The following is a 26172-nucleotide window of genomic DNA, read 5'->3' as shown; positions in this document are numbered from 1 at the left end:
ATGCCTTGCCTTTTGCTTGCCAGGCAAACTGCAATTGGTCCTTTCCTACCTTTCTCAGAGATACAGGGATTATCACTTCTCTGTGCTACTGTGTCTACACAGGGGCATTTTATTATGTGTATTACTTATAATTGACTGTTACTTGGTGACCACATCATATCCAGTTGAGCTTCTCTAAGACAATGAGGTTTTTTTTTTTCTTAAACCTTTTGAGCTGTGGCCTAGGGCAATGCTAAGAGATGGACACGATATTTTTGGCACCGAAGCACTGCTGGAACCAGACTTTAACTTCACCTATCTCCCTCAGTATTTCAAAACTCGGGCACTTCTCACCATTGCTTGCCATTCACTCTGGAGTCAGAGCACTCTCATCTAAATTGTAGCTGACTTTGTAACCATGAAATGGAAGTCATTGCTTTTATACCAACTTGCAATGTCATTTGAAGAGTCAAACTTACATAACAGACATAAGTCACATGTCACAATAAATATTCAAAGTAAATATTCAATAACCAGTGGTGAGGCAGTGGTCCTGCTTCTACTAGACTGTTTTAGATGATCACTTTGCTGCTCTGCGAGTGATTTGTAGTGCTGAAGATGGAGTTTCCTGCTAAATAGTTAGACATGTTTATCACAAACACGTACACCCTGATTCTTGCCCTTCCAAGCTTTCCTAATGTTTCCCAAAGCGATGTCATGGCTGAGTAGTCACTTGTGAAGATACCGAAGGCTTCCTTCTGGGCTCACCCCATCATGCCCGGCATTCCTTTTCACTTCAGTCAGTCCTGGAAACCACAAGCCTTCTCTCATCACGGGAACTCTCACATCTCCTTAGCGCTTTGAACAGACTCTAATCTGAAACAATCTTCCACTCCTCCCAAATCCTGCCAACTTCACGCTCTGGAATTCCAGATAACTCACTGACTTGGATCTTTCTTCTTCCTTATGAGTGTTTCCTTTACTTTCCTGTCTGGGCTAAAGCTTGCTTGTACTTGTGAACACCGCTTCCCTCTTTGAACTTCAGAAGGGGAGCATTTTTTTCCTTCTTACATCTTATAAATCTAAAAGTACTGTGATGCTTCTTGTTGGCATTTCCAGATAACTAGATCCCCTTTCCTTAAAAAAGGAATCCCAGTTCTCTTAAAGGTCATGCCTTTTGACAGCCTCCAGTTGAAGTTTCTCTACCACCCGTTGAAACCATTGGTAGAACCTGAGGTCAATTGGTCCTCATTAAAGTGGAAATTCAGAAGCCGCTCTGTGATACAGCCACGATTCAGCAACTGTTCTGAGCCTGGTGGTTCCGTACCCATGTGGACTCCCCTGGTGGAACGTCCTCTCCCTGTCTTTGTTCTTAGTTTCCTGACCTCCACCTGTCTGGTGATTTTATTCTCCCCTCCCTCTTCCACCCGCTCCCAAGTCAGGTAGAAGATGCTCTCGTTGCCTTGACGGGAGATACTAATAACCTCATTTGGAAATGCCCTAGTTGTGACCAACACTCTTTGCTAATCTCCTTAATAACAAAACGAAGCAAAACCAAGAACAAAAACAGTTCTCCATTCGCACTGGGAGATCAAGCCTGCCCACGTTCCCTGGCATCATCGCAGCTTCTCTTCCCCCCTTTACCCAGTAGAACAGATTCGAACTATCGTCCTTTTCACTAGCTCACACGTTCCCTGGACAATATTACTGCCAGTCTTTCATTGCCCTATTCATTGTGCTGCCTGGCAGCAGCTTCTTCGCATTCTGCACCTGACTCAGAGAAGCCGCATGCGACTTGACAAGACATGCAGCAGAGTTGATCTGCTTTACCTGAAATGCGTCACCCTCCACACTGGTAGAGGAAGGGCCATGGTGTACTCATCAAATCCCAGCACACATGGCCATTCGGCTCACTCTCCTTACTTCAACGGAGCACTCTCTCAAGTCGTAACCTTTCTGCTCTCATCTCAACATCTTTCATACACGTCTCTCTGTTTTCTACCCAATCATCTTACCTTTGATTGCCCTGCTAATATATTTGCAATAAAACAGCATCCACATTACCTAACTAGGGCGTCTCTACCAAGGACTTTGCACTCCTTTTTTGTGATGGATTTCCTTCCTTACGTAATTCCAACTACACTTACTTCCCCAAGTGTCCACACTAGATCCCATTCTATCTACCTTACTCAGCAATTTTGCCCCAATGGCTTTTGAGTCGTCAGTTATCTCTTATTTAGAAGAAACGTGTCCTGAAACAAGCAAATCAAAGCCTTTCGCTCAGTTTCAGATCCCCATCTCACTACTGCTCTGCTTGCCCAGCACCATGTCCGCCTGCACGCTGCCGTGCTTCCTGCGATGCTGGTAACAGACTCTAAGGAGACCCAATTACAGGTTTTTCATCATAAAAGTTGCTGCGCTCATGGCGTCTCTTCACAGCAATAAAACCCTAACTAAGACAATCACCTTTTCCTCTCAGCCAAAAGCAAAAGGCAGAGTCACTCGCCCTCCCCCTCCCCCTCCCCCTCCCCCTCGTGACATCTGACATAGTTGACCATGGTTAGGAACATTTGTAGTCTCAGCTTGTAAGATGTCTGTTTCCGCCCTGCTGCCATCTTATTTTCCTCTCACCTTTGGGGTTTTCTCTGTTAATCTCGTCTCAAGGCGACCAAACTGACTTGGCCAAAGCAGATTATTTCATAGCCGTCCTTAAGACAAAAAATCTATGGCATCCTGCTATTATTCAGAAAAACAGAAGCCCCTCCAGGGATTTTGAAGGTCTTAATTTGACTTGCTCATAGCTGAGTCACCATTGCTCTCTGATCACACTGCCCCATCCACCCAGCTGCTACTTTTCTACGCACTTATTTCAGACACACTCATACCTCCAGGGCCTTGGCCGGCTGTGCTGCTCTCTCTACCTAGGAGGGAACTCCTCTAAATATTAGACTGACTGGCTCCCTCCTGCATTCAGATTTTCTTCCAGATGTAGATGTATACAGCCTTTTCTTTACATGACAGTCACTATCTAATTCATTTAATCTGTTCTCCCCTATGGTGTTCAATATATGATTTGTTTATTCACTTATTCCCTCTTTCCCACATAAAATTAATGGTGCGTGGGATTGGTTAGGGTACCTTTCATTTTTGCATTTTCTTCTCTCTTTTCACTACAGTTTCCCTAGCAGATAGCGATACTCATTGCTCGATAAATATTTGCTGAATGAATAAATAAAATTCTTCCTTAGAATGTCAACATACCTGTGATAAACATCTATATATGCATGTCTAAAAATCATTTTTAAAAAAACTTTTATCCACTACATAAACCAAATCCCTAGCACAGTACACTGAGAAAGTAGGCAAATGGGTTGGCCATAACCTTTTGCTGAGTGTCTTTCCTTTGTCCTAGCACGGAATTTATTGACTAATTCTTATAACCTTCTCCATTTCCCACAAAATGCAGGGTGGTTAAAGTCCAAAATCAATAAAAACAAGAATACTCAGAGCAAAAAGGGGAAGAAAACAGAGATAATGAAGAGAAAATGCCTTAAAGGAACTCATAAACGCAGTAGAACTATATTTGAGAAACAGGATTAAGCAGAGTTTGTAAGGAATTGTGTTAATGGATCTCCCTCCCTTCCTCCCTCCCTCCCTCTCTCTCTCTCTCTGTCTCTGTCTCTCTCTCTCTCTCTCTGCTTGCCTTTTCTCCTCAATAGACTAATAATTAGTCTTCTTGAGGCCTGCCTGTGCTCCACCATGCAGAACAAAGGACAAGCCTTTTGGCCTCAGTTTCAAGTTATCTGAGCCCAGATAAGGACAAACAGGATAAGCCCCAGGCAAAAACTGTCGAGTGGAAAAACTTGTCTTATGCCTGGAAATTCCCCTTTCCCTGTCTCTTCCCCCTTGAGGGACTGTATTCCCACACCTCCATTTAGTAACCTCCTAAATTTTTCCTTTATCAAAAACCCAAAAGTAATGCCCCAATACTACTTACACTTATAGCGAGGCTACCATTTTTCGCTCACTCCATTTAATAATTAAAACTATATAAGCTTTTACTTTTTCAGACAGTTGATCAGAAAATACATTGTCTAGCAATAAAAAAGAATACACAATCTAACCCAGGAAAATCAGGAAAACAATATTCTCAAATAGTATCTTTTTTTTTTTTCGACAAATACTTAATTTCTTCAGGTAAAATGTCTACTCTCATATTTTCCTCCAGGTATGGCATGGACAATAGAATTAAAAAAAAAAAAAAGATTACACTCAAGTCTTAGCTTGGTAAACCAGTAAGTTCCCCTGGGCCTACCTACAGGAGCATATGACTCAAAGGCAGCTACATCACCAAAAGCGCCCACCTTGGCATGACAGACAACTCAGGAAAGCTACGTCTTTGGAGCTCACTACCAAGACTGTAGACAGCTCCATGGGAAAAAAAAATCTCCCCTTCCCAGTAATTGTTTACTACTTGTATAGCATTGTGGAGCTGGCTTCTTGAAGTCTTACAACTTTCTGAACTTCCTTACTCCTACAAATACCTCCTTCTAAGAAATAAAGTAGCTGTGTAAGGAGCTCAGCCTGACTTCATGGTGGAAGAAGTAAAGACACACCTATCCTAGCAGAAAGAGCATTTATTGAGTGACACTGAAAACTCTCTGCCACCAAGGAGAGAAAAAAAAAAAAAAAAGAAAAGAAAAGAAAAAAGACTAGTGGTTTGCCAGTAATGCTGCTGAGTTCAAGGCTTTTGAAATGCTTGGGTGGGTTCTCATTGTCTGTTATGTTTATGCAAAGTAGGTTAAAAAAATAAGGACAAATCAAAGAGTGATAATTTAACCCAGGAGCCTCACCTAGAAGAGAGAACCTGCAAGACTCAAGTAAGGTCCTCAAGTGGTCCTGTGGCTCCATCTCCTCTCTCCACCCTGATGTTGCCGAAGAATTCGGGAAGGTGGAGTAACCCTACAGTTAGCTTGGTTTATTTGGGGTTCCCTTCCAGCCTGCACACTAGATCCAACCACAGCAGAGGGGTGTGTGTGTGTGTGTGTGTGTGTGTGTGTGTGTGTGTGTGTGTGTGTGTGTGTGTGTGTGCCTGTGTTCTGTTCCTCCGCCACCACATAACCAGGAAGCACGCCAGTGGGTAGGGAGGCCACGCCCCTCCGCACGTTTGTGTCCATGACTAGGGTGACTAGATGAGCGGAAGCCAGGGGCTGCGGAACCCGGAACCTGATCCCCCCTGTTTGCTGCTGCCTCTCAGAGCCTCGCTCTTCTCCCTGGGGTTCTTCGCATCCTATCAGTCTGCCTTCTCTTATTACAATAATTTGTGCTCTCCCCTCGTTCTCCCAAAATAAAAATTATACATCCCATAGCACCTATCACACAGTTTCAAAAATTAGTGGTATCTTAACTGTAATAAGAGTTTTTATAAAGCAACTGTGAATTATTCATTATGCATTTCAAAGTGGTAACGAGGACTTGACATTAAACTGCAGGAAGAGACCTATGGAATTGTGTCCCCCCCCCCATTAGCTACAACTCCACAATCAACTAATTGTGTATGAATTCTATGTTTTACTACGGATTTAATCTCCACCGATATTTTCTTGATATTATAAACTGTGGGCAAGTACAAGGAACGTTGAAAGTAAAACTAACGACAATTTCTCTACAGTTTGTACTGTAGTGCATCTGGGGGAAATTTGGGACATACTAAAATTAGGTAAACAATACTTTTGGGGTTTTATGTCAAACTAGAGTAGGTTTCAGGCTAGGTGACTTCGTACACCTCCCTCTTACCTGTCTTTCCATGACTATCTGTGTGGAACTTTCAGAAAACCAGGCCAATTATGTGAACTCTCTGGAGTCCTGGGCTCTGTATGTTAAATGCAGAGGGGCCAGCAAGCTTTGTGGAGGAGCAACAACAAAGAGCCCCCCATGGGATGATCTTCCACCTCCTGGAGAAGTCAGCTCCCATATTCGTTCTTCCCTCTTCACTCCAGGAACAAGTCTCCCCATGGCTTCCACTACAGATGGGGAAGGTGTTAAAATGTGTACCGCGGGATGGACTCACGTCATGCCACAGATCCACTTAAGAGGTTTAATAGAGGAACACGGAGACCGTCTCCAGAGACACATGTGCACATGTGGAGAGAGAGAGAGAGAGAGAGAGAGAGAGAGAGAGAGAGAGAGAGAGAGGTAAAAAAAAAGAGGTAAAGAAGTAGTGAGATGTTGAGAGGAGAGAGAAGTAGAGAGGTAGAGGGAAGTACAGAGAGAGAGAGAGAGAGAGAGAGAGAGAGAGAGAGAGAGAGAGAGAAAGAGAGAGAGAGCAAGAGAGAGCCATGTGGAGGGTCTGTTCTTTTATATGGCCCTGGGCAGGGCCACACCCCCGTGGCAGGTAAGCAGTGACATATCACAGGTAGGTGGACTGTAGCAGAATCCTAACAGAAGGTGTGGCTACTGGTCTGGGGCTCCTTGGACTATTATTGTTAGAGACCTCAGAGGGTTATAACACATTCATTTAAAATCCCCCCAAAACTAATCCTCATTCCAATTAAATGACCCAGATCTTAGCACCTTCAACCTTTTTACTCTAAGTTGTTAATTTGGTAGATTCTCTTTACAAAAACAATACCTGACTATAGTAATAAATTAAACCAAATGGGGATACTTTTTAAAAAAATTGCTCTTGAGTGGGAGAGATGACTCGGAGGTTGTTCCTAGTATATCCTGCTCGTCCACAGGGCCTGATTTCAGTTCCATTTACCAACATAGAACCACAGTTGAAGAACTTATGACCTCTTTGACCCTCATTAGTCACATATGAGCACACAGGAGGAGAGGTGTAAATTCACACGCAGCATAAATTCACATACACATACATAAATAAAAGTAGAATATATATTTAAAACTTCCCTCAGGAAGGCAAGATGCTTTATAGGGTAAAGGCACTTGCTACCACATGGAACCTCAATTCCATACCAGGGCCCATATGGTGGAAGCAAAGAACTGATTCCTGAAAGTCATCTTCTGACCTCCACGCACACGTGCACGTGCACACACAGACACAGACACAGACACACACACACACACACACACACACACACACACACACACACACACACATACACACACACATACACACATACACACACAGGAGCAGCCTTGAGCACGTACAAAATAAATAAATGTAATTATACCTAATTATTTAATTGTTTTCTTCGCTCATTTGATTCCCTCTCTATACAAACACATGCACATGCTTACACGCACATGTACACAATAATCCACTACCAAACACCATCTTTATGCACTGCTTGGGTGTCCTTTTTCTCAATTAACAGTGTGTTATCGCTACCTAGAAATCTGTGGAAATTAATTGTATTTTTCTCATAAAAGCTAAATGAGAAACTAATATCCCTCACCTGCACTCACATTAAATTTGCCCTATAATAGTCTGCATCCCAAGGCAGGCGTTTCCCCTCCGCTGTCTGCTTGGCTTCTGCTTCACCTGTGTGTCACCATTTCTCTTCTAGCCCACATCTCCCATGGTAACACCGAGACGCCTAGATACAATTTAGAAGCACAATCCTTTCTCTGTGACATTATGATCACAGAATCATCTACTTAGGATGATTAAGGGGTGCCAACCCAGTTTCAGAGATACATCAAGTGTTGAGTTTAAAATGGAAGGAATCTGTGTTTAATAAAAACAATGCTCTCACAATGTGCCTACGCCTGTTGCTTTGGTCTCTGATCATGGAAAATTCCCCATAACTGACTATAGCTCTAATTCCTTCTTTTTAGAGGCTGCATGATATTCCAGGGTGTGGGATTTTGCTGGTGGAGTTGTTTGTTTTTCTCTGAGGACTTCATGACTTGTAAGAATACCTTTCCAAAGATGAAACTGTGTCGGTTAGCTCGAGGGGTAGAGCTATGTGATGCAGAAGCTGGAGGGGAAACACGGAAAAAGGGTGGCACTCCTCGAAAAGGGGGCCGGGAATGGAGAGCAGAAGTGGGTTCACGGCGTTGTCGGTGCAGGGGACTCCCCTAGCCCAGCCGCCTTCCGTGACCTTCCCTTCTCAGTCCCTTTCTCCGCAGTTATTTATTGAGTTTGAACCAGGCCATGGACAGCTAGGCCGTGGGGATTAGATTAAGACCTAGATAAATCTTGCCATTTGGAAAATTCAAGTGCTCTTAGGGAAAAAAAAAAAAAGATACAAAAGAAAGAAATTACAGCATAATAAGGACAGTGCTGTAATTGAATAAGAAAGTTCTTTGGGAACAAAACAAAAGGAACATTCTAGAGCCCGGTACCTATTAGAGACTCAAAAGACGTTGAAACAAAAGCATAAATAAATGAGTAAACTAATTAAAAACCTTCAAATTTTAGAAAGCCTTTACATACACATACACACTGGGATTAAGACAACACACACACACACACACACACACACACACACACACACACACACACAGAGGAACATTTCAGCTGAAATTTTTAAGCTTTAATTTTTAAACATTTCTGCTTTATAGGAATGCAAGAGGAGAGGCTCCTCACAAGAGAAGAAGGAGATGTAAATTCGGAGACTAGATAGAACCTAAGAACCGAGGTTGGCTCAGTGGACAACATCACTAAGGATCACATAAAGCCACTGAAAGGATTGTGGGTTTTACCTTGTAACTTGGGAGTATCCTCTAGAAGGTGTGAACGAGGAAATGAAATGCCAGGTTTACCTTTGTTGGAGTTCTCTCATCTGTGCTGTAGAGGTGAGCCTGGCCAGGAGGGAAAGAGGCAAAGAGAAGTGATGAAGCTATTACTGCCAGGGTCCTTCCGGTTGATGCTAAAAGGACCTGCACCTGGCTCAGAGGATTGAGGCGCACCTAGCTTGTTTGCGAGGGGGAATCAATGGGTCTGGCGGGATGCAAAGGCTAGCGAATGGGAAGGGGAAAGTTAAACGTCGTTAGATGCCGTTTTTTTCTTCTTTAAACAAAGAGAGCATCAATCAGGACTATTAGAAACTGCATCTTAAAGAGAGGGCTCCAAGTACAGGACTACTAACAGCTTGGAATGGGGACAAAAGCGGCTGGAAGGATGGGAGACTGCTAAGAGAGTGGATGCTAAGAGGGTGTTTTCCATAAACGCAGATGTGTCTCTAGTCACCCGCTGCAGCTTTGTAAAGTGTTGACGCACCGCAGGAGTTGGCGGGGTGACTTCTGCCGTCTGACAGGGATCAGGGCGGAGCTGTGGCACTGTGGCACAACAGACCAGAGCCTACACACACCCTCCCGCTGCTTCTCCCACCTCCCAGGATCCTCTGGTTAGTGAAGGGAAATTTTCTCTACAGTTTCCCCCTCAGACGTAGAATGTCCCCAGTGCTCAATCCACAACCTGGCTGGTGAAACATTTGCACTGGCAAATGTGTGATTGAACCACAAGATCTTCAGGGAAATTAAAGTTTAAGTGACAAGGCCCTAGATATGGTCATGGGAGGCCTTCTCATTTTTATTTACTTTAACATAAATAAATCAGCATAAGTGGACATTTAAATGCAATACATTTTCTAATAATTATTGAGGACTTTATATGAGCCTGGCATAAGACAGTGTCGTCTCATTTAATGCTCCTAATAGCCATAGAAGTTGGATATTATTATTCCTGGCTAGTGAAAGTAGCATAGCAGAAGTCAATTTCAATTTTGTTTCCTTCCTTATTTTAAGCCTTGAAGAATTTTCCTCTGAGCAACTTCTATTTGATTTTCATTGATAAATGTTTCTTGGCTACATATAAACTATGAATGCTAAAATTGCTCTTTGTTTCTTATTACTCTAGCTAAATGTTTGGTATCCTTCTGATTTTATGATTTATATTCATTTATTCTCACCTCCTACTTTTCACTATTGTATGAGAACCAGAGCAGCTGATTTTTGCCTTAACACAATGGCTAATTGCCTGAATTCCTTTTTGACACGTATGAAGTCACAACATACTGGTTCCATCAAACAGCAAGTCAACTCAAAGAGACACCAGGCCCTTTGACACACCACTCACCATTGAGTGGAATGCAATAGGAGATATGTAAAGCTGGCTTTAAAATTTCTTATGCTCCCTAAGTTTCTCCTAGGTGAGTCTCTCCTGCAAAGCTCACTTCATCTCCATTTCCTATGGTGATTTAAATACTGTTGCCGCCAATTATAGCCAAGAAAAATGGTTAGTACCAGCTACGCTAGCACCTGAAAATCATCAGGCACTGAAAAGTGAGCTCGAAATGAATTGATCAAAAGTAATCTGGCATTACGTTGATAAAAGAGAGGTTGGTGGCATTACGGCATTTCTCTGTGACTTGATTTAAGGAAGAATCCTGTTGTATTAGGCTTGTTTTAATTTACCAACACTTGTAAACTAGGAATCATCTCTTCTACTCTACCAGTGGGTCCAAATTCTCTAGAAACTGACAAAATGAATATATATATTACCAGAGGATTGATTAGACCCATATACACAGCAAGGTTGGAGTAGCTTAACAGTAACTGTCTCACACTAGTGAGGCCCAGAACCCAGTAATTACACACTCTAGAAGGCTGATAATTCAGTAGTCTCAATCTGGATCCAAAGGCCTAAAGACTCCTGGCAGGCTGCTGGTGTTCAGTGCTTCAGCCCAAAGAATCTAACGCCAGAGAAAGAACAGCAGCAAACAGAAACAGGAACTCACCATCACGAGAAGGGAGCTTTCTTTCTTCCCTGCTCTTTTGTTTTGGCTTTGGTTTGGTTTTTGATTTTGTTTTATTTTTTGAGACAGGGTCTCCCTGTGTAACCCTGGCTGTCCTGGACCCGCTCTGTAGACCAGATTGGCCTCGAACTTAACCGAGATCCACCTGACTCTCCCTCCCGAGTGCTGGAATTAAAGACGTGCGCCACCACACCCGCTGGGCTCTTCCGCTCTTGCGCTCTTCCGTTCTTTCATGGGGCTGCTATCACAGGTACTGCCCACAATTAGGTTAACTCATCCTATACCAATTAAGGCACTAAACACAATCTTCCTACCCACGGGCATGTTCCCAGGCCAACCTGAGGAGAAGCATTCCTCATCCTCACCTAGGAGGCTCTTTTCTCAGGTGATTCCAAGTCCTGTCAAGGTAACAGCTACGGCTAACACCGATACCCAGCATGGGATTTGGGTGAGATTGAAATCCTCAGCTGCAACAAGACTTTGAAAGTGAAGCTTGTGTAAGTCGTTGCTTCCGTAACAGTACAGAATGAAACACACCTGTTGAGGTAAAGTGGCATCCCTGAGTAGCCTGTCAGGGCATTCAGTTACAATGACTTACGGGTGGATACCTGACACAGAAGGTCCCAATGGTAGGTATCCAGGGACATCGGCTCAAGAGACAAGGACCAAGGCACATTTGATGTTACGATGCTACTAAGCTAAATACTTACTATATATCACCTTGGCCCGCTTAATCATTGCCTGCCAGTGATTTGAAGGACACAGAGAAAACAAAGTTGATAGCTGACCTGTGGTAGCTTTCCGATCACATACTTGGACCATGTAGATGCAGACATACCTGGGTGCCAATGCCCTAAATATTTGCACATGCACAGATCAGTGAACTCATTCCATGCTTAAGCTCCACGAGTTTCTGACCTTTATATAGCCAGGGGCCCTAAATGCACAATAATGCAGTGATTCTGTAAGCTTCGATCCAAAGAATATACTGTCTACCCCAAGTTCCAGTATACTTGAGTTGGGAATATTTGAATTTAAAATGGGAGGAGATAGAGGAAGTGTCTTCGGCTGTGGTTCATAGGATAGGGTTATTGCCTGACTGCAAAATACGTGAGTGAACTTCGAGAGACTATTTGCGAACACTTCCAAGTATGAAAAATTGGTGCTTTGTTAGTGTTAAAAATAACTCAGGATTTGTGTGTAGTCAGCAGTGTGTATTATGCTTCCTACACCACTCGAGACTGGCAGCTTCGTGTTAATAGATCTGCCATGCCCTGCCATTGCTCCTAGGCTATAACTTTTACTTTAAAGAGCATTTTGTGGCAAAACTCCAAACCCTCTCACAGCAAAACCTGAAGACTAATGGGGTCATTGTGATTTAAAACTGTAAAGCACAATCTCTCTGTCACTGGAGGAAATAAGTACCATAACCACAAATATTTACAGTTTCTTAACTCCCCTTTTAAGAATATTGTTGTGTTTTAGTTCGTTATTTAATGAAAAGGCATGGGAGATGTTGTACAGGAGTGGCTGAGAGGCTAAGAGTGTTGGATAGAATACTTGGGTTCAAGATTTGGTCATGGTACCTACTACCTAGGTAACTGGGGCAAGTCACGTGACATCTTGTCAAGCGCTGTCCTCTGATAGGATGTTGGATGAGATGATGCTTCTAGGATGTTCTCTCTATGTCTGGGCAACAGAAAGAATTCAATATGTTGTGTAGCTGCTGTTATTATTTTATTAGTAATAATAGTGGTAAGGTGAGGCACTATTGCAGCTTCTATCCTATTAACTGTTCCATTTGTTTTGTGCTGATGGCATCTGGCATGTTTTATACTTATTTCTCCTTCTTTTCTTTCTCCCTTCTTTCCCTTTTTTCCCTTGTCAGTTGAAAAGGCAGTTAATGGTTGGCACTGTGCAATACTTCTGTGAATAACACTAATTAAACTCATTGGTTCAGGCCTTCTGACTTGGCCAGATTAACTTAATATGTCACATGTGGTTTATCTGGGGATGAACAGACATTTATTTTTCTCCCATTAGACAATATAAGAAAGTTTCAAACATTATAGCACAAAAAGACAGACTATAGGAGAAAACAACAATAAAATTAGATAAGAAATATAATTTTTGAATACAGGTTTTAAAGAAAGAGAGAAAGAATTAAAACTGCAAACAAGACGTTTGCCAGATCTCAAAATTTTGAAATAATAAGTGTCGGGCACGTCTAAGAATGCATACATTAATTTTCCTAAATCTTTTAGAGTGTTTAGGAAATAAGAAAAATTGAAATATGTCTAAGTATGTATATATCATCTTTCTTAACTAGCAGTCCATAGATAATTTGACAGCTAACCAAAGTAGTGACTGTGTTACCTTAAAATATATAATTTAGAAAGTAGAATAGATAGAAGTAAAATTTTTGCAAATGATAAGCTCTGTTATACCATGAAGTGGAATGAAATTGGTTGTGTCAGGTTTCGGCTAATTTTTATTCTGTTCATCATAGTGTTGTTTGATATTTAAGATGCACACGTTTAAGATGGTTCTGCCATACCTGGAAAACTTGATCCTTGTTTCCATAAGCACAAAGCAATGCTTTTGTAACATAGCAAGTCAGAAAAAGAAAATGCTTTTGCAAATAAATGATCATGTAGAAGTTTGATCATCAATTGATGCTCGGTTCTTTTTTTTTTTCTTTCTTTCAGTGTTTTCAAGTTGATATCTGAATAGGTAGGAAATGTGCATGCCTGTGTACGCATGTGTTCATGTGCCTGCGTGTGCACTTGCTTACTGAGCTCAGAGGAGGGTATCAGATGCTGATGGAGCTGAAGTTACAAGTGTTAGTGAACCACTTGTCATGCGTGCTAAGAAACTGGACTTCCTATGAAAGGGCTGGACACCTCTAGCTGCTGAGGCCATTTCTCCAACCTAGCTAGGAAACCTTAAAACTCCAAGTTGAACTAAACTGGCAACAGCCTTAGCTGACTCCTTTCCTGTCCCCCTCACTTCCCTAGTAGTAGAATTTCATGAACTCTATGAGAAGTTCGAGTCTGTACTTTAATTTACTCTTATTGTAGGATCAGAGACAAATTTACAATCCATTCAAGTGTGTTGGTTTGGGGATGGGTGGGTTGTTTAGATCTAGGGAATCCTGCGTTTCTTTCCATGGTAGCACCTCACAGGATACCCTACTCATCTAATGTGAGTCTATTGGAAGGCTGTACCACAAGCCACACCCTATTCCCAAAGCACCACCCTTGGAATAATATATCAGGCTGATAACAATTCAGAACGGACCCATGGATGCTATAAATCTTTCTTTTGTCTACACCAATAACAGCTTACCTATGCTATTAGTACTTATAAAACTACATTATCTTTTAAACCTAATTATTTGTTTTAATTATGTCTTCCACAAGTGATTTATGTACATATGTACAAACACATATTCGTTGCTTTATTCAGTCTATCCATATGGAATAGCATGAAGCTTTCTGTCCCCCCTCCCCTATATACTGTTGAAAATGATAAAAAAAAAAAAGTGCTCCAAAAGAGGTAATTTTGTATACTCTGTAAGCCATTACTATACACATCATCATAGAATATGATGTGTATCAAAATAATACTCAAAGTAAATTACCCTCTCTCCCAAAGAGGAAAACGAGGCAGAAGTTACTATTCATGTCATTATAATATTTTCAATATTTGAACACATTGCAATCAAAGGTTTCAGTAAAAGTTGGAGAACATTATGATGGGAGACACAAGCCAGACACAGAAAGACAAATACCATATGTTCTTACCCACTCATGGAAACCAATACACCAACCCTGCAGTGGCTAATGGGATGCTAGTCACCAGAGATTTGCAAGGGTGGGAGTAGCAGAGAAAGAGAAATTAGGAATTTTAAGGGCTGCTACTGTAGGTAGAAGAAGGATGGTCTGACTTGGCCAATGCATCGCCTATAAATGTATGGCAGTACCACGGTGGATCCTGTTTATGTGTCCAACTGATATACTAATAATTGCATTTTTGAGTATTAAAAAGAAATCGCCAAATTGATTATTTATACTGAGAACGTATTATTTACTGGAAATTGGATTAGTACCAACAAAATCAACTCAAAATTGCAACAGGGTGTCAGTGAGGAATTAGACCAAAGCTTGAGGAGGGTCTAAACAATGGAGTGGTGAGGAGCGTCAGGAAACGACTGTAGGTCATAGAGTACCCTGAGCCTAGATGATTGCTGTTCTAGGTGTTTCTGTTAATTGACACTAAGAATAGAACACCGTAAGTATTGTCATGAGCCCGACTGCCCTCTATCTTTAGAATTCTTTTTGACCAGGGCTGAGAAAATAGCTCAGTTAGTAAAGTGGTTGATTTGCAAAAACTGAGGTCCTGAGTTCCGTCCGTACACAAAAGCAGCCTAGCGTGGTGGTGCACACCTGTGCTCCCAGTACTGGCCAAGTGAAACCAGGTAGATCCCTGGGACTTGCTAATCGGTCAGCCTATCTTGATGCTGCGTTCCAGGCCAGGAAATGCGGGGAGGGGCGTGAGGCACATGAAGAGGAACACCGAAGGTTGTCTTCTGGTCACCACATCTACCCACTCGCATGTGCACGTGCCCCAGCACAAAAAAAAAAAAAAAAAAAAAAAGAACAATTTATGAGCATGAAAGGCAAAAAGAGAAGACAACCACATGGTCAGACATCGGGTATGGTGAATAAGTCACAGGAACTATTACTTGCTCATGGGGTGTCTAGGTGAAAGACAGTGCAAGGGAAGTTGGCTTCCTGCTTATAAGCATATAGGTGTAAGCGACAACTGGACACAGTATCTGATGCAAGACTTGAGTAAAATATCTGGGATCTGTATGCATGACTTGTAAGCGTGGAGACAGAGGAATCAGTTTCTACAATAGTGTAAAGGTCAAACTTGCTTTGTGTAATATATTTTAAATATGCTTTAAGAAAGACCTAGCTAAGGGCCAGAGAGATGGCTCAGCAGTTAAGGGCATTAATTTTTCTGCTCTTTCAGAGGACCAAAGCTTGGTTCCCAGCACCCACATTGGACAGGGCACAACCATCTATAACTGCAGTTCCAGGGGATCCAACGCCTTCCTCTGATTTCCATGGGCACCTGCATGCATGTGAACACACTCACATACACACACACACGCACACACACACACACACACACACACACACACACAGATACACATACGTATACACACAGAGACACACAGACAAATACACACAAACACTAAACAAACCAAGTGGAAAACATAAAAAGATATTTGCTTTAAAGTAGTCTCTTTGAAAAAATTATTCATAAATAATAAATAAAAGAAATATGGGGGTTTTGTCCATTTATAATCCATTTCTTCTCATGAGTGTACTCTGTACTTTATGAAGTAAACAAAATATATGAGGACAAAGACTCTTTTAAAACAAACTTTCATGATCATTTGCACTCCAGTAAGGCTTCATTTTTTACATGTTTGGCCTTAATAACTATAAAAATTAGCACAATTGTCATGACATCCCAGAAAGTAAACATTTCAGTTTGGTATGGTCTGTTAACCATATACTAACAGATTGCAAAGATTAAAAGAAATCTGTTACGTTTTTATAATAAAAACAATTTTCAAGCTAGTTAAGCATTTTTTGCTATCATAGAATAATGCTAAATAATACATTGGGAGACAGTAAAGGAAACTAGGTTAGAAGACAGAGGAGGAAAAGCATGGTGCACTAGAGGAGTATAAATATAGACAGGCTGATGGGAAATAAAAACCCACCTTCTACTTAGTAGCTGTTAGGCTCTTAGCTATGAGTTCTAAAAGGACCACAAGTCTTTAGTTGCCAGCAGAAGAGGGCTGTACACAGCTCCATCGTACAGCGTAGCACCATCTGGTGACAGAATGAATAAGAGCTGCAAACTGGGCTAATTAAATCTTCATAGAATTCATGCGAAGGACAGAGGTGGAGGGGGAAGGTAGTTGCATCTATCTATCTATCTATCTATCTATCTATCTATCTATCATCTGTCTATCATCTATCTATCTATCATCATCATTATCATCTATTATTTATCTGTCATCTGTCTGCCTATCTATCATCTATCTATCATCATCATCTATTATCTATCTATCTATCTATCTATCATGTCGTCTTCTTTTTCTTCTTCTTCTTCTTCTTCTTCTTCTTCTTCTTCTTCTTCTTCTTCTTCCCATTAACAGTTAATTTTCTAAATTAGTTGAGAAATTTCAGGTTTGTAAATCTTTTTCAGAAGAACTGGTGCATTTTAAGTGGCTCTCGAAACTTATGACATTTTCCAAGATATTTTCACTACCTCTAAAGATTCAAAAGTCATTACTTCTCTTTTGTTAAAAAGAAAGAAAGAAAGAAAGAAAGAAAGAAAGAAAGAAAGAAAGAAAGAAAGAAAAGAAAATCCGATCTTTTTCAGATTTTTACCACCTGGAGTTGGAAGCTGATTTATAGGATTCTTCTGGTTTAATTTTAGAATTGCCTGGTTACCTTTAATGTGAAGTTCAGAGAATGTTGCTTAGGAAGTTAAGGGAATCTAATGGCAGCATAATGGAGCAATTCCTGTACACCAAAGAAACTTCACAAGTTAACTGAGGACCAAACTACATCCAAGATGCCTCACACACTCTCCAGAAGAGATTGCCTCTACCCAAATCAATACACACTTAGAGCAGCCCTTTGGCCATGGTTTGGTTTGATCAGCTAACACGCACAAACTATCTCATTATCCTAATTGCTATTTAAATGCTTGCTGTTTTAGCAAAAAAAAAAAGTCTAGACCTTCACAGAGTCTCTTTGCCTGTTGCGTTCCTTTAAAGTCAACAGCCTTTCAAATGCTCTGGCTGATTCTAAATAGGAAGTTCAGCAAGTCAGGATCCCGACTCCAGACAGCCATCAGGCTCCAGGGCCAGCTAATCCTGGGAGTGTTTTACTACCTAGAAAAGGTGTGGCAACTGGATCCTGACCTTTCTGCTCCAAAGGAAGTCCCCTGAGCACAGATGGCAGGGGGAGGATTCAACACTATCCAAGGTTTACCCCCAAACCTTGAGGCATTGGTGACTAACACAAGCTCATCTGTTTAGGGTACACATGACCTGAAAACACAGGGAACTGGAGAGTGAAAACAACTAATTTTTATTCCATCATTCACTCACTGAACAGGTTTCTGTTTGTTTATTTGTTTGTTTTGTTTTTTGAGATAGGATTTCACTCCATAGCCTCAGGGGGTCTGGAGCTCACTCCATAGGTCAGGGTGGCCTCAAACTTACGGAGATCTGCTGAGTTAAGGTGAGCACCACCACACTCAGTCTGTTAACGAAAGTTTAAGGTCTGATTTGCTTGGTAGTGGGAATAAAAAGCAGATGCATTCTCTGCTGTGATAGAATCTATAAGCATGTGATGAAGGAAGACACTAAATATTAATCCAATAATTTTCAAAATTGGTTAGTTATTATCATGATCATCATTTCTGCATTGCTTTAAGAACTAAGAAGGAAAAATATGGAGTGAGGAGACATCATACAAAACTGACTTTCTTTCTTTCTTTCTTTTTATTTTGAGAGCTTATGAAGTGCCTTCTCATGTGAAGGTTCACAGAGCTGAAAGGCCAACTTTGTGAGGAATGACAGGGTATGTGTGTGTGTGCATCTATGTGTGCCTGTGCGTGTGTGGGTGTGTGTCTGTGTCTGTGTGCGTGTCTTTGTGTCTGTGTTTGTTTCTCTGTGTGCATTGCTCTGTATATCTGTGTGTGTGTGTGTGTGTACCTACTTCTGTGTGTGTGTCTGTGTGTGTGTGTGTGTGTGTGTGTGTGTGTGTATGTGTGTGTGTTTATAAATATCACTTTCAGGTGAAGAGCCAGAGGTTGTATACTCAGTGTGTCTTACAAGGTTGGGTAAAAGCAGAGCATGGATCCAGGAATAATCTTCCTGTCTTTGTCTCCACACTCCTTTTTCGCTCACCATCCTGCCTGTCATTTTAACGCAGGCATCTTTTTAAAAATGAAGTATTTGGGGCAGTAGTCTGTCTTGTCTACTTTATTGGTTATGCTGCGCAAGAGCAGGTAAGTGGCACTTTATCAACACAGGCTTCTATACCTTCCCAGATGTATTAGTTACTTTTCTAAGTTGCAGTGATAACTTAATATCACCAAATAACTCATGAAAGAAAGAATTTATTTAGGATTACTGTTGGGAGGGTTAGAGATCCAGGATAGTAAGGACAGCAGGTGAGCAGGTCAGCAGGCAGCAGGGACCAGGGCACATGCATGGGAGCTGAAGTAGCACACTAAAATGTCACATCTTGGACCACAAGCAAGAATCAAAAGAGAGGGTGAGACCTTGTGCTCTCACAGCCCATCCCCAGTGACGTACTTCCTCCAGCAAGACCACACCTCCTACACCTCCCCACTCTGAGCCACTAAGTGGCGATCAAGCACTAAAACGCCCGAAACCATGGAGAACATTTATCACTCAAGCCATCGCACCAGAGTTACCTAGCCACTTTTAACCTAAAGATAATATAAGTATAAAATGTTGATTTTTCAAAAGCTAATTTTCCATTAACTACTATTTGCATAAGAAAGAGCTCCTCTTCGGCTTTTCCATTGTTTTCTTTTCCCTAATTGAAACGAATGAACAATAATCGCATCGCTGATGTACTAAGAGACTGATGCAGGAGAATAACCACAAGTTCATGCAGGACATACTAGCCTGGGATACAGAGTGAGACCGTGTAGAGAGACTGAGGAGAGGGGAGGGGGGCAGAGAGAAGAGCGAGCAAAGAAAACAGAGAAGAGAGAGGAGGGGGAGAAAGAAGGGAGGAGAGGAGAGAGGGAAAGGAAAAGAGGGGGAAAGGAGAGAGGAGAGAGAGAAAGAAGGAAAGAGGAGATTGAGGGAGGGGAGGGAGAGAGAGGGGGAGGGGCAAGAGAAGATAGAGGGTAGGGGGAAGATGAGAAAGAGAAAGTGAGAGAGAGGGGGGAGAAAGAGAGAGACAGAGAGAGAGAGAGAGAGAGAGAGAGAGAGAGAGAGAGAGAGAGAGAGAGAGAGGGAGACTCTAGAAAGGAGAGAATTTTTTCTTATCTCAAGTGGGTACACAACTGGAGGTTCTATTTTCTCAGATATGAATCTTTACATTATGAAATGAATTAATATACACATGTTTTTTGTTTTGTTTGCTTTGTTTTTTGGCTTTAGCTTCAATAATAGGAGAAAAAAAAGATGAAGGCATTACTGTCACTCTTCACCCAGCTCACTTCGCCAGAAGCGAACACTTTATACTGTTAAACACACCATACAGATTCCTTCAGAAATCGGTTTTGTGTATTAGGTTTTGCATATGATAGGGATGACTGTATGTACCATAGAAACGTTTCTGTTCTCAGACATCAGTGTTTTTAAACGCACGCATGGTATATAAATATGCTTTATCCTCTAGCAGATACTCTATACATTTACTAACTATGTCTATTCATATAACTAATTAAAAATTTTTGCAATAATGGAGGTTGAGCCAGAGCCTTTCATACATATGTCAGGCGCTTGAGCCTTTAAACTATGCCACCTAGACTTCTCTGTCTCTGTCTCTGTCTCTGTCTCTGTCTCTGTCTCTCTGTTTCTCTCTCTGTGTCTCTGTCTCTGTCTCTGTGTGCGTGTCTCTCTCTGTCTCTGTCTCTGTCTGTCTCTGTCTCTCTCTGTCTGTCTCTGTCTCTCTCTCTCTCTCCCCGTCTCTCTCTCTCTCCATATCTCTCTCTCTCTCTCTCTCTCTCTCTCTCTCTCTCTCTCTCTCTCTGTCTCTGTCTCTCTCTCTCTGTCTCTCTCTCTCTCTGTCTCTCTCTCCCTCTCTTTTTTTCTTAAAATTTAAGAACAGGATTTTACTATGTGGCCCAAGGTGGTTATGAACCCAGTCTCTGACCCAAACAAGCCTTGAAGTTGGAATTACCCTGCCTCGTCTCCTGGTACCTGGCTTTAGCAGGCTGTGCCACCACAGCTAGTTACAAGTTCTTGACATTACAGTGTCATGACACATAGACTTGTTGAAATTGTTGCGCACACATATGAATGTCACTACTATATCACAGTAGAAAGTTGCAGGCAACACTGTACAAATCTCTGTGTTCTAAAACTGCCATCCAAAACTCTGTTTCCCGACCCTGTGATCAGCATAAGCATGTGAGTGCCACCATTTTTAATGTTTGTAACCTGAGGGCAAAAGAGCATCCTCATTATTAGCTAATGTCTATCCAACCTATTAGAAGTGGTAGTAAAATTTGTACTTATATTTCATTTTATTATTTATATTATCCACTAAAATCCATTTGTTTGGCAATGAATAGTATTCATTGGTTTCACTGTGGACATGAAACCTCAAGACCAATATGAGCATTCCACAAGTACCATCATACCTCCTATCTCTACAGAGTTGCTTAATGGACTGATCAAAGGCAACCAAATGTATAACTAGAGATAAAGAAAAATTCTCATTTTTCACTTTCCCCAAAGCAACTGACTCAACCAACATTTTCTGAACTTCTCTGTACATCCCTAGGAAATGTCTCCACTGTAGAAGAGCTCCAGACTTTTAGAAAATTTTTCTCTCTTTTCGAGTACACACAAAAGAGTCACTGGTAATTGAAAGAGTCTTAAAATTGCGACGATCTCATGTTCTCCCAATTCAAGCAGGATGATATAATCAACGTAATGGACTAATAGTATGATGTCACCTAGAATAAAAGGCTGATCAAAGTCCCTGACAGTAAAATTATAAACAAGAATTGTAGAGTCGCTCCAGCCCTGGGACAGGATAATGATGATGTAATAGCAGTCCTGCCCATGGAATGCAAATTGCTCTAGGGATAGCAGAATGGCATAGAGACTGAGGATAAAGCACTTGCTTTATACATGTCAATATCTGTGTATATTGGAGGGAGAGAGTTCATTCATTTACTCCAGCAATAAAGATTACATTTTTGTTCAGTAGCAACTACTGAAGTTAAATCAATTAAGTTTACTATGGTCCGCAAGCGGGCATTCCTCCAAAATCATGTTTTCCTGCATAAACTAAATGAGGGCGTTGGATGAAATAAGTTGAGAAACCATGACTTCTGTATTATATAGGCATGTGATATTTTCAATAATCATGGTAATTCCTCGAAGCATGCAAATTATCTTTGGGTTGCTATATTTTTATGCAAAGCCAGTTCTAGTGGCTTCCGCATAGTATGGTATTTTGTATCATCACACCAATATAAATAATATTGACTACATAATTTTCAAAATTCACAGAGAATGTTTGCAGACACTCAAGGCCAATTCTCATCCATCACCTGACCTCAGTAAGTCTCTACTCTGAATGTGAACCACACTGCTGAGAGTTCCCAGAAATTCCTATCATTTTGCAGACAATGCTTAACAGTCCCTAAAAACCTGATTATTTATACTTCCCTAAAAATTGTCATCCTGTGATTACAGATGTCTTTGAAGAGAGTGAAAAGAGGAGACTGCTCTATAAATTATGACTGCACAGAAGGATCCTTCCTCATTGTGATCTGATCTCCCTTTATTTCAAGGTTCTCTGAATCTGCTGTCTTTTAATCAGTGAATTAGTCGGTGCATTGATCCCAATGTTCGACTGGGAATCATAATTACATAACTATAGAAGAAGATGAGGGAATGTAGGTCTGAGAAGATTCAGAAAAAGTCACCAACCATGCTTGTGAACTAGCTGAGTGTGCAAGAAACTGAACATGATCTCCTGCTCCAGAGTGCCCTGGAGTAGGCCAGCGCACAACCTCATAAGAGGTTAGGAGATTTGTGGTCCTTTAAACAAGAAGTGAGAAGACTTCTTAAGTCAAAGGACTAAGAGTTTGAAAGAGAACTGATGTAAAAAGGGAAAACACAAAAGTTCAAAGTCCTCAATGTAGGAAACAGTTCCTCAACGTAGGAAACAACTCCTGAGAACAGGAGCAATGCAATTGAGAGAGAGAGAGAGAGAGAGAGAGAGAGAGAGAGAGAGAGAGAGAGAGCGCTAAACTAGATTAACTCAAGAGAAAAATAATCATACATGTTAAAGCTATTTTTATATAACTGTGTTTGATTCATTTCTCTTAGTTTCTCTCTTTTTTTCCTTTTTTTATTAATTTATTCTTGTTACATCTCAATGGTTATCCCATCCCTTGTATCCTCCCATTCTTCCCTCCCTCCCATTTTCCCCTTATTCCCCTCCCCTATGACTGTTCCTGAGGGGGATTACCTTCCCCTGTATATGCTCATAGGGTATCAAGTCTCTTCTTGGTAACCTGCTGTCCTTCCTCTGAGTGCCACCAGGTCTCCCCCTCCAGGGGACATGGTCAAAGGTGAGGCACCAGAGTATGTGAGAAAGTAATATCCCACTCTCCACTCTACTGTGGAGAGTGTTCTGCCCATTGGCTAGATCTGGGTAGGGGTTTAAAGTTTTACGGCCTGTATTGTCCTTGGCTGGTGCTTTAGTTTGAGCGGGACCCCTGGGCCCAAATCTGCCTATCATAATGGGGCATGTCCCACGAAAGCCTTCACTCACCAGGAAACTGAGACAGCAGGGAGGACATTCTATTGGGACTCTAGATGAGAGAAGCATGGGAAAATGGCAAAGTAAAAGGATCCAGAGGGTCCTAGAAACGTACAATTAGTTTCTCTCTTAATCTGGCTATCACACAAATAATTGGGACTCTTTTACTTTTGTTTATAAAGCTTTACAACATGGTCTTGAGCAGCTTTAAGTCTGTACTTAACCCTCTATGTTATCCTGACTCCATCTTTGCCAAAATCCCCAACTTACGTTCTTTTCATTTCTTTCTTTTCTCCAGCTGAATCTTCTTCAGTCTCTTGGACCTACCTCTGCCAGTGGCTGACCCCCCTACTTCCTCTCCTAACTCTTTCTCTCCTGGCTGGCAGGAAGTCCAGCCCTATTCATTATCCTGCTCAGTGATTGGCTTTAAGCTGCTTTATTGGCATACAAGGGGACAAGTGGAGAGCAGAGTTTATACAGCATTGAAACCAGAGATTTTTCAAAACAAGGCTTGCAACCAGATATGGAGGGTACAGAAATCAGCATTTGAATTACACAATAACCTTATGCCAACACATGGAAACCACTTGGATCATGAAGGCTTTATGAGAATTCGAGTATTCACCTACAAGCATTGGGAAATCATCAAAGATATTCTCAAGGGTCCTAAATGTGGCAATTGTCTCTGTCACCATTGCTATAGAGTAGAGACCATGACAAACATTGCACACATGTATTCACTTGACATTTATTATGCACCTATGATACTTCAAATAGTTTTCTTGGTACAAGTGACTCAGTGGCAAAAAAGGAAGACGTGGGAAAAAATCAATAAATTTAAGATCTGTTAATCAGTATGTTTGTTTAATCCACACAAGAGCCTTGTAAAATAGGAAAGTGAAGGCATAGAGGGACAGTTGAATAGTACGAGGTCATCCAAAATGCAAATATATGGGGCTTGTGTTAAAATTCTGCTCATTTTTATTCCCAGGACATTGCTTTTAAGCAGCATTCTGTCTGTCACCCATGCTGTCATAGGTAAACTCTCAGATAAATCAAAGGAACAAACCACAGGGATATGATTAATTTCTTAATCTCTTCATGGTCCTCAGTTCTCTAGGCTTATGTCAGTGTGTGCACTCAGGTTATAAATTTTGCTTGAGAGAGGAAATGAGACAACCTTGGGTGTGTGGAGTGATCTCAGCTGAATTCAGAGCAACTAAGTCACCAGTATTCTGCTTCTCACTGACACAGTGCACACAGAACAGGTGCTTTGTTTGCCCTTCATCAGAAGATGGGAAACAGAGCATTACACTAGATAATCTCACATGGACCAAACACCCTGATTGGTAGCTTTGTATAAAAACCATCTCTCTCTCTCTGTCTCTCTCTTTGTGTGTGTGTGTGTGTGTGTGTGTCTGTCTGTCTGTCTGTCTGTCTGCATTATATGCACTCATGTGTGTGCAGGTACACATGCATGGAAATCCTTGTGCACATACAGACATGTAGAGACCAGAGGTCAGTATCAGGTGCCTTCTTCTGTTTCTCTCTACCCTGTGTTTTCTCTCACTGAGCCTGGAGCTCAGCTATTTGGCTAGAACGGCCAGCCAGTCAGCTTCAATGATCCTCTTGTATTTGTACCCCACTCCCTATACCACCCAATTCAGCTTTTTCCCATTGGTGCTGTGCATCAGACGGAGCCCTCTCCTTGCCCTGGAAACACATCTTTCTGTCATGTTCCCTGGCTTTGAATAGGATGTAGAACAAGTATTGTTAAGGTGTGTGTGTGTGTGTGTGTGTGTGTGTGTGTGTGTGTGTATGGTTTTTTTTTTAGGTTTCTCACTGATTCTAAGAAAAAATGTTAATTGAATCAGCACTGGACAGATAAAAATCTAACTTTAGTTGTCGTAACTGTCAGGCCATTTAGAAACCAAATAATTCACACTCTACTAATTGCTTTTCTGTTCATCTATCCAAGAGACATGACTCATTGCTCAGAAAATCCTAATTATGAATGACTTACACCTTGCTGCTGACAGACCTCTGTGTTAGTCTTACAAAAAAAAAACCTTCCCAAAATGTACTGCTCTCAAAATAATTTCAATTTTCTCTGATTTATGTTTATCTGATAAACCTATATCTTTTCTCAGAAATATATGACCGAGGGGGCCTCACCTTACCTGTCTTCCTTTCATTAGTCAAAGACTGCTCAGAAGCCAGGCAAACGGAATTTCTAAACTTTTGCTGCAGAGTGTCAACACCGTGATGACAGATTAATCCAAGCTCATGGGTGCTGAAGCTCTGCATTAGGAATATGTTGTTTCCCTAGTGGTGAATCGGACTCCAAAAATACTGTGAGCGACACCAGTGACATGAAAATCCATGTAGTACATATGTCAGTCTGTTCAGACAAGGGCCACCACATTCCTGAGGAATCAAATGGTTACTGTTAAACCACCTCCAGCCTCTGTGTGCTTTTTTAATTGGATGTAAACTATGAGGAAGAAGACTTCATAGAAAGGCAACTCCGCTGGATACCAGCCAAATGAGTTAGCAACGCAGTCTGCAGCTTATGGTTCTGCTGTTACCTATACCACCTGATTTGAACATACACACACATACATACATATATGCACACATGCATACATATACATATGCATGCATATACATGCATACAAACACACATATACATGTATATACATATAAAAGTACAATTACATGCATGTACATATACACAACACATACATGCACATATACACCACACATAGATGTACTAACTGTAAAAGATATTTTGGTTTATTTGTTATTTCAAGATATGGTTTCTCGGTGTAGCCTTGGCTATCCTGGACTCGCTTCGTAAACCAGGGTGGCCT

At 41.3% G+C, this 26172-nt stretch overlaps 1 long non-coding RNA gene across 1 annotated transcript in view; it reads right to left on the bottom strand.

The window, feature by feature from the left end:
• LOC311596430 overlaps positions 1-10847 on the bottom strand; it is a 32301-nt gene extending 21454 nt beyond the window's left edge. Inside the window, exons 1-2 of the long non-coding RNA XR_014778831.1 lie at positions 10689-10847; positions 8653-8751 (exon numbers count right to left, since the gene is read on the bottom strand). This is a non-coding gene — a long non-coding RNA (uncharacterized lncRNA). The remainder of the gene's footprint in view (positions 1-8652; positions 8752-10688) is intronic.
• Positions 10848-26172: the final 15325 nt, after the last annotated feature.

Source organism: Acomys minous (assembly GCF_964271855.1).
Source record: "Acomys minous genome assembly, chromosome: 4".
Taxonomy (NCBI): domain Eukaryota; kingdom Metazoa; phylum Chordata; class Mammalia; order Rodentia; family Muridae; genus Acomys; species Acomys minous.
This window is presented reverse-complemented; position numbering and strand designations above follow the sequence as displayed.